Genomic DNA, 13,939 nt, shown 5'->3' on the forward strand with positions numbered 1-13,939 from the left:
GACAACTTGGGAGAATACTTTTATTTGTAAATACTCCCATTTGCGAGCCATTAGGGTAGTGCAGTCTTTTCGTTGTTAATATAAAAAGTTATAGACATATGCACTGCATTTAATATTGAAAGCGAGTTCATTGCTTCTATTTCTATTTGAATAAACAACTTTGACATGTACTTACTGCTACAGTTGCCATACAACTAGTACTAATTTTTTGAGTTTGATGTTATATAGACCTTGGGTTACCATACAACGTGTCACGCCCCGAACCCGGCTCACCAGACCCGGTGCGCAGACAAACTGCCGCAGACCCACAAGGCGTGAGCCCCATAGGCCTGCAAGGCCTCAAAATCTGATCCAGGACAGGCAAAATTATAATAACCCAACTGAGTTACAAGATTACAAACTCTACAAAGTACACAATACTTGGATATAGAAGTCCAAAATACAAAATACAGGGATACACAATAACAAGAACTTAAAATTTACAATAGGATAAGACAACAACTACAGACAATCTCTCAAGATGCACGCCGATCTATCACTTTTGATCTGAAAAGGATTTAAAGAAAATCCATGAGCTCACTAGCCCAGTAAGTAATCCAGAAATTGTCTTAAAACAACAGACTTTACGAATCTCGATTTCAGATATTAAGAATAATTCAAAGTTTAAACATAGTTTAAACAAATACAAAATAAATGGTTCAACAGAGGTATAGTTCTCAAGTAGTAACGCTATTCAAGATAACTAAAATCAAAAGAATACCGGGTTTCTGAACTGCGAATAATTATTCGCCAGAAATGAGCATAGGTCTTCAAAACATAATTTAAACAAAACAAAATACAAAGTGAAATATTCTAATAAAGAATATTTACAAATATGATTTATCGGAATTCAAAACCCAGAAATACGATATCAAAAATACAGAAAATTTCAAGGCAGGGCAAATATTTGTGTTTTTGCAGAAATTCAAAATCAAAAGGGCAAACCCAAAAAAATAACAAATTCAAGAGTATGTCTCCAAATTCACTGTAAGTGTCAAAGGTCATTTGTTTATCCTTGGTGACAGATCCGAGCCAAAATAACAGATATCATTTATTTACCCTTGGTGACCCGAGATTGAATATCAGGTGGCCATTGATTATTTCACCGAACGGACACGGTGCGAAACTGCAGTCTCACTTTCCCAAAATTACTTGTCGACAAGGTCAGGGTTTAACCCCCCACTGACAGGGTTGCATATCGCTCATTTGGAGATCAAAGCATTCAAACAAAAACTCAAGGTTGAAATGCAGAATATTCATGAATTTTCCAAATATTCAAACAAACAGAAATACACAATTTCATAATCCCAATTTAGGAAAAATAACTGAAAATACAGAAATTACTTACAAAATTAAATAAATAATTTCCCAAATCATTACTAAAAACTAATCACTATGCACATTTATATCTCACAAGCTCTGCATAACAATACTTCTAATATGTCTCATTTCAAAATGCATAACTCGCAGAATTTAACATCAGATGCAAAGATATTTTGTAGTAAGTAACTTAGGAAAATTCTGAACCTTTTCCTTGTTTAATACTTGACCCAATTTTAGTCTCCAAGAATGAGAAAGATCATGTTAAATCTGAAGATTCTGCATATAGATGTCATCATGTGCAAGTCTTTTTAATGGGTCATAACTCATAATCTATAAATCCAATAAACATGAAATTTTGCAAATTGAAGGTCATGGTAATAAGGAATATTTTCTATACTGAACACTTTGCCTAATTTTACATATTAAATCCGGAAATTGGCCTCTAAATCTGCATGTCTACACAATAATACCTCCAAGACATGTCAACTATAATTGATCATATCTTATAGAATATATATCCAATAAATATGAAATTTGGCAGGTAGATAGATCAAAGAAATCATTACAACTTTTTAATTTTAACCATCTGGAAATTGTGCTTCTATGACCTCCGAATTTAGGCCCCAATTCCCATTCAACTCATTATCATAACTTAAAAATTTATTCTAGCAATTTCATGCATGAACATAGAATGTCGAAGTCTCAAATCTGTAATAATCCAGCCCAATAAACCTTGAAATATTGACTCTAAACCACCAAATCATTTAATTTATTTCCCAAGTGCTAACCTCACAATTTTAGTAAGGATACCATCAAGGAAAGGCTATGATCTCCACCCTAGATAGTAAGTTAAAACCTGAAATTCAAGACTCAACCTTGCCACAGGATTGTAGTACCACATTTCTCTTGATGTATTCACATCTAACATTCACCTACTCACCTACATTAACATTTTCTCTAAATACATATATGCCCATCAAATCTGTACATCGACTGAAGATTATTAATAATTAGCATACACCCTTTAAAACATAAAAGCATCCACTATACCTTAACTCAAGAGCTTTGGTCTTATCATCATACCATAATATGATCATAACCACATCGTATAAGAACAAATAACCAAATATTCTAATATAAATGATGCATTAACGTTTCAAGATAAATAGTAGCCATTCTAAAAATAACATACCAAAACATAAATACTAAGTCCATAGCTAATTAAAGCCATAAATCAGAAATACATGAAAATACCTATTCGACAATAGATAATTTTATAATTAATACAATAAGCAAGAATATCATAATAAAATAATAGATAATAATTTTGCCAAGAAAAGAAATTCTTCAAATAATGAAAACATGAGTTCTCGGGTGATTACTTACCTGGTATTGCCTAAGTGCAAAAATGAGGTCCAAGACCACTCCCTAAAACGATCCTAAAACCCAATGATTTACCAAAGTTAGAACAAAATCACTCTAATCACAAGTTAAAACACTAACCAAATATTTCTTTTACATTCTCTAGAGAGAGAAACCAAAATAAAGAAATAAATAAATAAACTAAATAAAATAAGTGTCTTGCATGTATTCTAGCAGGAACTCACCTAGGAAATTAAATGCATCTCAAAAGCTTAACCAATTAACATGATTAAAATTAAAGTGATCCAATGCTTAACCTCCAATCATTTGACATTTGTCTTGAACCAATATTTCAACTTGATGAGAAATCTCCACCATCCAATCTAAACACATTCCACTACAATGCTTCCCTCATACTCTTAAACTATCACTATTACTAATCACAAGAAATATACATTGCTTTTAGCTTTGCAATATCATTCCACCAACTTAACAAATGATGTACAACTAGACCTATAGAATAAGAGTATGTATATAACTACTTATACATATCCAACATATGAAAATAAATAAAAATAAAAAAATAAAAAAAGAATTTCAAAAGAAGGATGAGGGATGCAGTCAACAATTTGAAATCAATATGCAGCTACAACAAACTCACAAGATGGAAGGATAGAGTGAGATCAAAACTCCAAATAGATGTAAAAACCTTGGCCTTTACATGCAGATCATGCATTCAATAATACCATTATTATCTAAGGCAACATGACAATCATCACCCAAGTATTTTCAAGCACTACAACATCTAATAATTAAATAGAAGGAAAGGCTAGGAGATTACATGGAAGATTGACAAAATCAGGAAAAGAAATCTATGCGGTTGAGTCCACAAACTCATCATCGGACGTTCACTGGAGGATTGCCGGAAGTTCGCCGGAGGAGATCACAACTCTCTCTCTCTCTCTCTCTCTCTCTTTCTCTAAATGGATAGAAGAAAGGATGCTAAAGGCTCAGGCTCCATTGTCAATAACAAGATGGCAACAAGGACAAGTTTAAGACAAGTTTCATGAAATTATGCAAAAGTTTACATAATTTTGGCCAGGAATCCTGGGCTCTCATGGCTTTTACAAATGAATGAGGACAAGGAAGCTGGGGCCCACACAACGGCACTAATCTTGTGTAAAAATACTTCACTTATTTTTACAGAGATTAATTTTGAGTCCAAACTAAATTTTGTGATTTTGAGATCTTGTAGGTGCTTCGGATGCTATACAACATATACTAATTTTTTGAGTCTAAGGTTATATAGAGCTTGAGTTGCTATACAATAAGCACTAATTTTAAGAAAAAAAAAAAAAAAACTTCCTTTGGTTTACAGAGCTTGATGTTATATTAATTTAGAGTTCAAACTTAAATTTGTGAATTTAAGATGCAGTAGGTGTTTGGGTTGCCATACAACATGTACTAATTTTTTATTGAAATAATTAATGCAAGACTACTAATTTTTTGAAAACATAGAGAAAATCATCATCAAACTACAATTATATTGAAACTAATTCACTGACCTCACATATGTAAATGAACTTAAAAAAAAGGCACCTTTAATCAAAAGAAAGAGAAGACCATCATCGTAAACTATATAAAAATGACTAACATTCATTCCCTAAATTTTAGAGATATTGACATGAAATCAAATTTTATTCAACATCCCCACATGTACCAGTTTTGTAATTTCAAAAAGAGCAAATTATACAACTTGCGATCAATTTGAAAATGATGAGCCTGTGATCAATGAACCAGTTTCCATTGTATAAGTAGTGCAAGAAGAGGCAGGAAGGGCTAAGGCTTCAAAAGAGTGTTTAATTACAGTAGGCCATAAGCCCTATTCAACATCCCTCGCCATCCTGTTGTATTTCCCCATTTCGCCCCTATAACAACCAAATAAACAACTTCTCTCACTCTCTCTAGCTCGTTGAGTTTTCATTGTCCACGGTATCACTCTCTATCTAGGGTGAAAGAGGAGGTAAAAGAAAGAGGCTGCTAATGTGGAGACTTTTTGCTGATGTGGACAAGTTGGGTGGCATAGACAAACCAAATAGGATGGATGATGTGTCATAAAAAAGTTAATAAAGATTTATTTTCCTGTGGCCACATATGCTATTTGATTCCTAAATCAATCGAGTGGTGAAACAAAATTGAAGATGAATGATTATTTTGATATAAATTAAAATTTAATTACCAAAATGAAACACGACTATAGTTTATTGGCATGCTAAAAATTTATTCCCAAATTGATACCCAGAGTGAAATATCAATCCATGATGGTGAAAGGCCGAAGCTCATTGGTTCGCATGCAAGTTAAGCAATGTGAGTGCTCTCTCCTGAAAAGATAAATTAATTATTTTTTAATATTGAGTTTAAAGATCAATAATGTGAAAAATAAGAACATTTACAAATAATAAAAATGTTATGGAAATATTATTCAAGGTAATAAAGTGAAAGTTTAAAAAAAACTACATTATAATTAGTTTTATCTAAATAATATATTTATGTATATATTTACACAAATCTAAATTCATTAAAAAAAAAAAAATCTTAGCATCACCTTGAAAATGGTTTTAACGGTAAGTTTTAATGATTACAATATTTCACACGTACGTGCTTTTCATCCTATTTTTTTTATAAACATCAAATTATCTATTTTACAGTTAGTTAGTTTAAGACATAAACCAATGAATTATTATATATATATATACACACCCCAGGCATGCATGCATGCATGCAAGCTGTTTATTGATCCCCTTCGACGGAGTTGTCGTCTTTCTAAGAAACAAGAAACAGTGATCGATCAAGATGAGCAACCACATGGACTGGTCCTCTCTCCCTGTGACATTCATCGTTCGGACTGCCGAACGCCTCAACGCCGTCGATCACGTCCGCTTCCGGTCCGTCTGCATGGCATGGCGACAACAGACAGAAGAGAGAAGAAAGGCCCCTCTATTGATCCTCGTCGACTTCAATGGCCGAATTCGCCCCAGAGAACCTCACCTCATAAAGGCTCTCTCCTTGTTCGATATCATCCGCAAAGAGATCATCCCCATCCGGCTCTCGGCCTCCTTCCGGGTTAGCAATTGCTACTACCTCGGCTCCTCCCATGGATGGATCTTTATAGGCGGTGTCCCCGTTTCTCCAAGTGGCCGCAATAGACAAAGACTGAAGATAACCCTCCTCAACCCATTCACCGATGACTTCATCGACCTTCCCTCTCTACGTAATGTACCACCTCGTGGCCGTGTCTTTCTTTTTGGCCAACCGGGAAATTTCCAGAATGACAACCACCCAACTGTAATATACCACCTTGTTGACGATGATGATCCGTACACTTCGGAAGTGAATTTCATAAACACTGATGAACAAGCATGGTCAACCTTCTTGATTCTTGACCATCCCGATGATGTTGTTGCCATAGACGACCACTTGTACTTCAACAAGGGTGGAGTACTCACAGAGATCAGTCTGGAGATCGGAATCCGTCTTGATGTGAAACTGCTATTGCGGGGCTTGCTTCCTGTTCTGTCATCAGATTCAACACTTTGCTTGAGGTTCTTGCAAGACCTTCGTGGCCACTTCCATCTTCTTTTCACTGCCGAATATCAAAGATCATATTGTTTCTTGAGGGTGGGTGTCCATGAAATGGGAGACCTTGACGTAAACTATTTTAATCCACCCCGCTTCATCACGAGACAGAGGTTCTTGCTTATCGGGGATGACTTCACAGTGGAACAGCATGGCCCGGGGGATGGTGTATATTTACGTGATTACTATCCATTTCGCCTGCTTCTCAGGCTCTCAATGTTCTGGGCTACTGGTCAAAACAAATGGGAAGCCGTGGGCTGGATTACTCCTACTTTGCTATGAATAATAAGGTGCTCTTCTTAATTTCTTGATCAGTTTAATTTTAGCTTTGGGTTTTCTATATCAGTCATCAAGCTCTTCTTGTTTGTTCCTTGTGAATCTTTGATGGATAAACACTACATGATAATTAGTTTCCTTCTTTGTATCGTTTTAATTCTCTTCTTTGTTGATTCTAGCGTTCAGTGAGCTAGTATATATCTTTCTGGTGTTAACTACTTGAGCAAGTGCTCTCTTGATGATCTGTAGTTATGTGGTTGATGAATGCTAGCTAGCTTGTTGCGTGTTCTTTCTACATATGCTTAAATAAATTGTTTCATTCTTTTTTCTTCCAGTTATATACTTGTATATATGTTGATCATGATGCCGTTTTTTCACTTAGAAATTTATCTTGATTCATTCATATTCATTTTAGCTTCATTTAATTAAATAACTTAAATGTTTCTTAAATATATTGTTCAATCTACCAATAAAGTTTAAAAATATATATATATATATATATTTTTTTGAAATATAATAAAATATATATTATATATTATAAATGATCTTCTCCATCTGGTGAGATGTTTTCAAGTTGTATTGTTATATCTAATAATATAATAAATAAAAATGCCACAAAAGTTTACAGTATAAGGAAACGGATTTGTATAAATAACTGGATAAATAAATAAATAAATAATTCCAAGTGAAGGAGTTTTAGAATTTAAATTATTTAATCGTTTGACATCCGATTAAAACAGCTTCAAAACATATATATATATATACACACACATACATAGACATATACAAAGGTAACGTAAGCATTCTATAACACTTGCATGCATGAATTGATGGAGTTGTCATCTTTCTAAGGATCGATCAGTGAGATGCGATCAAGATGATCAACCACCAGGACTAGTGCTATTGGTCATCATAAATGAGCTGAATGCCGTTGATTATCACCACTCTTTTAGAAATAAATTTGAAGGTAAAAAATAAAAATTCACCTGCATACCCACAGAGACATTATAAATACTTATTCACCTTTTAGATTATTGTTCTTTGCTTAGAAAACCTTGTAAATAAAAATTAATTAAAAACTAAAAATAAAAATTTTGGCTTATGCAAATTATTCATATTTTCCAACAAACTCATAATTTCTAATATAAACATGTAAATCTTAACAAAAAAAATATTTAAGAAAAAATCTTACTAATAATTAATAAAGTTTTTTTGGCACAACAATTGGTGTGGTTTTTAGGCCGTTGGCACGGTTTTCAGCTAGCCGTGCCACATCTCGTGGCAAATGTTCCATCTTGTTTAGCAAAATCACGGTTTGTAATATACACAAATAAATGTTACTAAAAACTTAATTACTATTTTATATAAGAGATTGGGCACTATTAATTTATATCAAACCATAAATATTTTATATATATAGAGCATCCATGGATGAACAGAGTAACCATCACGAAGCACCCAATTATATATATATATATAAACCAAGGATGGAATTTTTACGAAAAGATTTGCACTTTATGCCATCCCTAATTATATTTTTAGGATATTCTCACACTAAATGGCATTTTTTGCAAATATTATAAATATTAAAAATATTTATACACAAAATATTAACTAAAAATTAATTGGGATGAAAGTTTACAATGTTTTCCCATGAATATGCAATATTATGACTATATAAATGATTTAAACAAATTAAAATAAAACATTATAAGCCTAGCTCACAGTTATTTGTCCACTTAATAAAAAAAAGTTACCAATAAAAATTGGTATTCAAATTAAATTTTTTTTTTTAATTTCATTAATCTAATTACTTGTCTTCAAATTTATTTAAACTTTGATTGCATCCATAATCTTTAATCAATGTAAAACATAATATAAATTATAGGTAGTCTTCCTATATATGATTAAGTAATATTAGTGCTATAAAAAAAATTTTAAATAAGAAAGCAATTAAAACAAAACCAAAATAAAAACAAAAAAAGAAAGAAAAAAAATCAAGAAAGGATGGAAAGCACACTTGATCTAGCAAAGAAGAAGTAATCAAGCCAATGGGTTTGCAATGGTTTATACCATTAACCCAGAATATTCTTAAAAGTCTAGAAACATGCTATATTATAAAAAAAAATTATCTATGTGAAACCAACTATATAAAAAATTTATATCATAATTGCATTTGTTGAACCAGACCCAAAAACACTTATATATATATATATATATATATATATGTATATCAAACTATTTAATACTAGTTTATAAGAAAAGATAAATTTTATAATTTTATCCATCTAATTATATATTTTTAAATTTATTAAAAATAATTTGAGTTCATACATAATCTTTAATCTCTGAAAAATAAAGTATAGAGAAATATTTATTTCATAATTGCTCTAGTTCGCACCAGTCTTAAAACACATGTACAGAAGTTAATAGTTAGACACTAGCTAATATATTAGTTTATATAAAAATCAAAAGTGTATATATATAGCGCATGCACCCTGCCTTTACTACGTATACATGCATGCATTGATTGATAGCTCGTTGTCATCTTCCCAAGAAGCTTCGTGAGTGGTGCTCAAGATGGACGTGAATGGTGGCGTCGACCACCAGTACAGGGATTGGTCGTTGCTCCCGTTCAATTTCATCGCAAATGACCTCAACGCCGTTGACCACGTCCGCTACCGCTCCGTTTGCTCGGAATGGAACACACACACACAAGAACGCCAGAAGGCCCCTCTTGTGATTCTCATCGACCGTGAGAGCGAAGAAGATACCATAAAGGCTCTCTCCTTCTTCGACATCATCGGCAAAGCCATCATCCCCCTCCGGCCTTTGGCCTCCGAGAGAGTTGCCAACTCCTACTACCTCGGCTCCTCCCGTGGATGGATCTTCGTTGGCAGATACACTGCTGCTCAAAATGATAATCAAGAAGAACTATGGATCACACTCGTCAACCCATTCACTGACGACATCATTAATCTCCCCATGCTGAGAAATCATCCCCGAGGACGTGTCTTTCTCCTGGACTCACCAAGAAATCTACAGATGAATCATGAATTAACTGTGGTTTACTACCTTGATACTGATGACCTCGGGCACCCAGATTCCCAAGTGAATTTCATCGAGCTTAATGGTAATGAAAACCAGTGGGTGACATTTTGGCTTGACGAGCGGCCTAGTGATGTTATATCTTTGTTGGGCCTCTTGTGCGCCAACTACTTCGGATTACTCAAGGTGATCAATCTGGACACCCAAATACTTCTTGATCAGAATCTGCTATTGCCGGGCTTCGTTCATAATCTGTCATCAGATCCAGCTCTTTTCTTGAGGTTCTTTGAAGACGACCTATATGGCCAGCTGCATCTTCTTTTCACCACCTCCTATAGGACAAGCTCGTACTGTTTCAAGCCAGTTATTGTCACGCTCCGAACCTGGTGCGCTGACAAACGGCCGCAGACCCACAGGGCGGGGCCCAGTGAACCTGCAAGGCCTCAAAACCTAACACAGACTAGGAGTAGAAATAAATTGACAGAGTAACAAATAAGAGTACAACTTAAGGTTTACAACCAAACTCAAATACAAGGTAAATAAAAATACAGCATGACCTACAAGGAGATTCTTAAACAATAATACAACTGATGCAAAGACATAAGCATTAAGACCTAAATCCCAAAGAAGACATCTACTGGAAGCCTTCTAAGATCCCTGGGTCTACTGCTCCTGATCTGAAAAGGATTTAAATAAATCCATGAGCTCACTAGCCCAGTAAGTAATCCAGAAATTATTTTAAGACAACAGAGTTTACGAATCTTGGATTCAGATATTAAGAATTATTCAAAGTTTAAACATAATTTAAACAAATACAAAATAAATAATTCAACAGGGGTATAGTTCTCAAGTAATACCACTATTTAAGAATACTGTAATCAAGAGAATACTAGATTCAAAGCTGTAAATCAGAAATATAAAAATTTTTCTAAATATGAGCATAAGTCTTCAAAACATAACTTAAACCAAACAAAATACAAAGTGAAATATTCTAATAAAGAATATTTACAAATATGATTTACCGGAATTCAAAACCCAGAAATATGGTATCAAAAATACAGAAAATTTCAAGACAGGACAAATATTTGTGTTTTTGCAGAAATTCAAAATCAAAAGGGCAAACCCAAAAAAATAACAAATTCAAGAGTATGTCTCCAAATTCACTGTAAGTGCCAAAGGTCATTTGTTTATCCTCGGTGACAGATCCGAGCCAAAATAACAGATATCATTTATTTACCCTCGGTGACCCGAGATTGAATACCAGGTGGCCGTTGATTATTTCACCGAACGGACACGGTGCGAAACTGCAGTCTCAATTCTCAAAATTACTTGTCGACAAGGTCAGGGTTTAACCCCCCACTGACAGGGTTGCATAACGTTCATTTGGAGACCGAAAATATTCAAACGGATTGCAAAGTCAAGAATACAGAAATTTATAAATGAATAATAATTAATATACACACACATATGTATATATATATATATATATATATATATATAAATGCCAACTTCCAGCTTTGGCCAGATTCAACCATTAAGACATAAGAAATTCCAAGCTTTTACTAAAACAAACATTTCATAAGAAAAATAATAATGGTAAAATAATAATAAATAAATATAAATATTGCTAAGATAAAAACCATGCTTTCAACTAAGTCTAAGGGTTATTTATGCAAAACATAAGTAATAAAATGTGATGGCATTTCCAAAATAATTTCAAAGAATAATCATAATGAATTTTCCGAACATTTATATAAAATAAACTCAAAATAATAAAATTTTAAATACAAAAGTTCAAGGGATTACTTACTTGCTACCAGATAAAATTCTGAATTCCAACCGAACACCAATTTCAACCTCCAGCAAAAGTCCTATAGACATGAAATGAGAATTAACACTCTACTAAGTCTAGACTTACCGGTATAAAATCACAAGATTTAAAAGGGTCGAATTGAAAAAGTGGTTACTTTCTAAATCTATGGTAAATTAGGCTAGTCTCTATATTAATCATAACTGCTCATAATTACAGTATAACCTAAGCCATTATCCTTTCTTGTAACATCCATCTGTTCAAGGTAATTCTATCTTACAACCTCAAGCAAGCTCATCAACTTAGTTTTAATCCTCTACTCTTGCCATAGACTTGGAACTGACAATCAAAATGTATTGATATACTTACCAAAACCGGAGAATGGGTAATCATGGCAATATGTATAAAAGTCGGCCGAAGCTTCACTGGAAAGAAATTTTTGGTCACCACTAAGGTTGCATGGAGGTTCAGTCCAGCCATAAGCTTTTACATGCAAGGAACCTTAAAGAATCTTGCTTAGACCCATCATTCCATGTGTTCATGAAAAGGAAAATCTTGGAAAGCTTTGATCCAAAGAAATCCTATCCTTTGTCATCCTCCAGATTAACTTGTTTGAGTCCAACATCCCTAGGAGCCATTGCAATCAAGAAACCAACAAGCTATCGGATGGCAATGGGGACGGAGAAGCGAAGAAAGTGTGAAGGTCTTCTTGTGGAGCTCATAGAGGGCTCCTGATCGAAGAACCCTTCGCCATCAATGGAGGTTCGCCGGAGGTTGGAGGTTTCAGCTCTCTCTCTCTCTCTCTCACACACACACACACACACACACACACACACACACAAAAGATAGTGGGAGAGGTTCTATTGATTCCCTGTAAGACAAGATGACAATAAGGATTAAAACAAGGCTTAAGACAAGCTTCATGAAATTCTGCAAAAGTTTGCAGAATTTAGGCCAGGAATCCCGGGCTTGCATGGTTTTTTACAAATGAATGGGACAAGGATGCCGGGGCCCACAGTTATTCTCAGGCGATTGGACCGCTCGGGCATGCTCCGTTATAATCCACCCTTCAACATAGAGCCAGCACCTTGGTTCCTGCATATCTCGGAAGATTTCAGTGTTGTATCACGTTACGGGCAGGATTATGTACATGTAGATGATTACTATCCCTTTCGCCTGCTTCTTAGGCTCTCAAGGTTCTGGGTTGCTGGGCAAAACCAATGGGAACCCGTGGGCTGGATTACTCCTGTTTTGCTATGATCAAGGTGCTCTCCTTTCTTTAGTTTTGAAGTTTGGGTTATTTCTTACATTGATCATCAAGCTCTGTTTGTTTTCTTGTCGTGAATCATGAGTCATAGATAAACATAATATGCATGCATGCATTATGATTACTAATTACCTTCTTCCAAGTAACTTTCTTATTTTCTTTCTTTTTTTTTTTTTTTACTTGATTATGTTGTTTTGTGACTATCTTCTTTTAACTGCTCAAGAATGGCCTATTACTAAATTTCTCAACTTAAATGAATAGTTTCATGCAAGTCTTTCAAGGTTATTTGAATTGTTTCCAGGCTAATATGTTGATCTTGATGCCTTTCTTGCAAGTGGAATGTATGCTGATCCATTCATTCCTTTTAACAGGTCAACTGCACGAGATGAATGCCTTGACAACTGAGGATTATTCTTTGGAGTTCGCACACTTGTTCAATTTTGCTTTTTTTTCTCTTAGTCTTGATTCCTGGTTATCAACATATATACTTGAACCCAATGAGCTTGCTCACAATGGGCTGGAACTAGTAATTTCTGAATAAAAGGTTTCATTTTCTTTGGAAAAAAAAAGGAAAAAACTGGTAATGAATGTTATATTTAATTGATATTAGTTTGATTCACCAATGTTCCATTGAAATACAGCTTCAAAAGTAATTAACGTACATATATATATCATATATTAAGGATGCACTGACGTATGCATATCATCGTACTTCCCTTTTTGTATAATTTTCAAACAGCTTGATGGATAGCGATGCATCAGAATTTTGATAGATTTTGTTGGTCAAGTTGTTCAAGCCAGCTGAGCTTAATTTAGTGTGAAGAAAACACATAATTTATCAGTTATTGTGGGCCCCAGCCTTGTTTCCATTCATTTGTAAAGACCTTTCAAGCCGGGATTCTTGACCTCGTTCCATGCAAACCTTGAAAACCGAGAGAAGCTTGTTCACATTATTTGGTAGCCATCTAGTTCTCACTTTCTCTCTCTCTAGAAACCTTCAAAAAAAAAAAAGAAAAAGGCTGAGATGGAGCTCATTGAGCTTTCTTCTACTCTCTCTCTCTATCTCACCATCAAAGGTTGAAGCTTTTGGTCTCTTCATGATCACACTAGTTTGCTTAGTGTTTTTCGCCAAAAAGCAAGATCCTTCCAGAGCCACAAAGCATCTACTCATGCCAACC

The 13,939-nt window shown here is 34.2% G+C and overlaps 1 long non-coding RNA gene across 1 annotated transcript; it reads right to left on the reverse strand.

Moving 5' to 3' along the window:
- Positions 1 to 358: 358 nt before the first annotated feature.
- LOC120280970 lies at positions 359 to 3,672 on the reverse strand. Its single transcript, XR_005542463.1, has 3 exons — positions 3,566 to 3,672; positions 2,749 to 2,801; positions 359 to 546 (listed from the first exon to the last, which is right to left on the reverse strand). It is a non-coding gene; the product is annotated as an uncharacterized LOC120280970 (long non-coding RNA).
- Positions 3,673 to 13,939: the final 10,267 nt, after the last annotated feature.

The sequence above is a fragment of the Dioscorea cayenensis genome, chromosome 17, assembly GCF_009730915.1.
Source record: "Dioscorea cayenensis subsp. rotundata cultivar TDr96_F1 chromosome 17, TDr96_F1_v2_PseudoChromosome.rev07_lg8_w22 25.fasta, whole genome shotgun sequence".
NCBI lineage: Eukaryota > Viridiplantae > Streptophyta > Magnoliopsida > Dioscoreales > Dioscoreaceae > Dioscorea > Dioscorea cayenensis.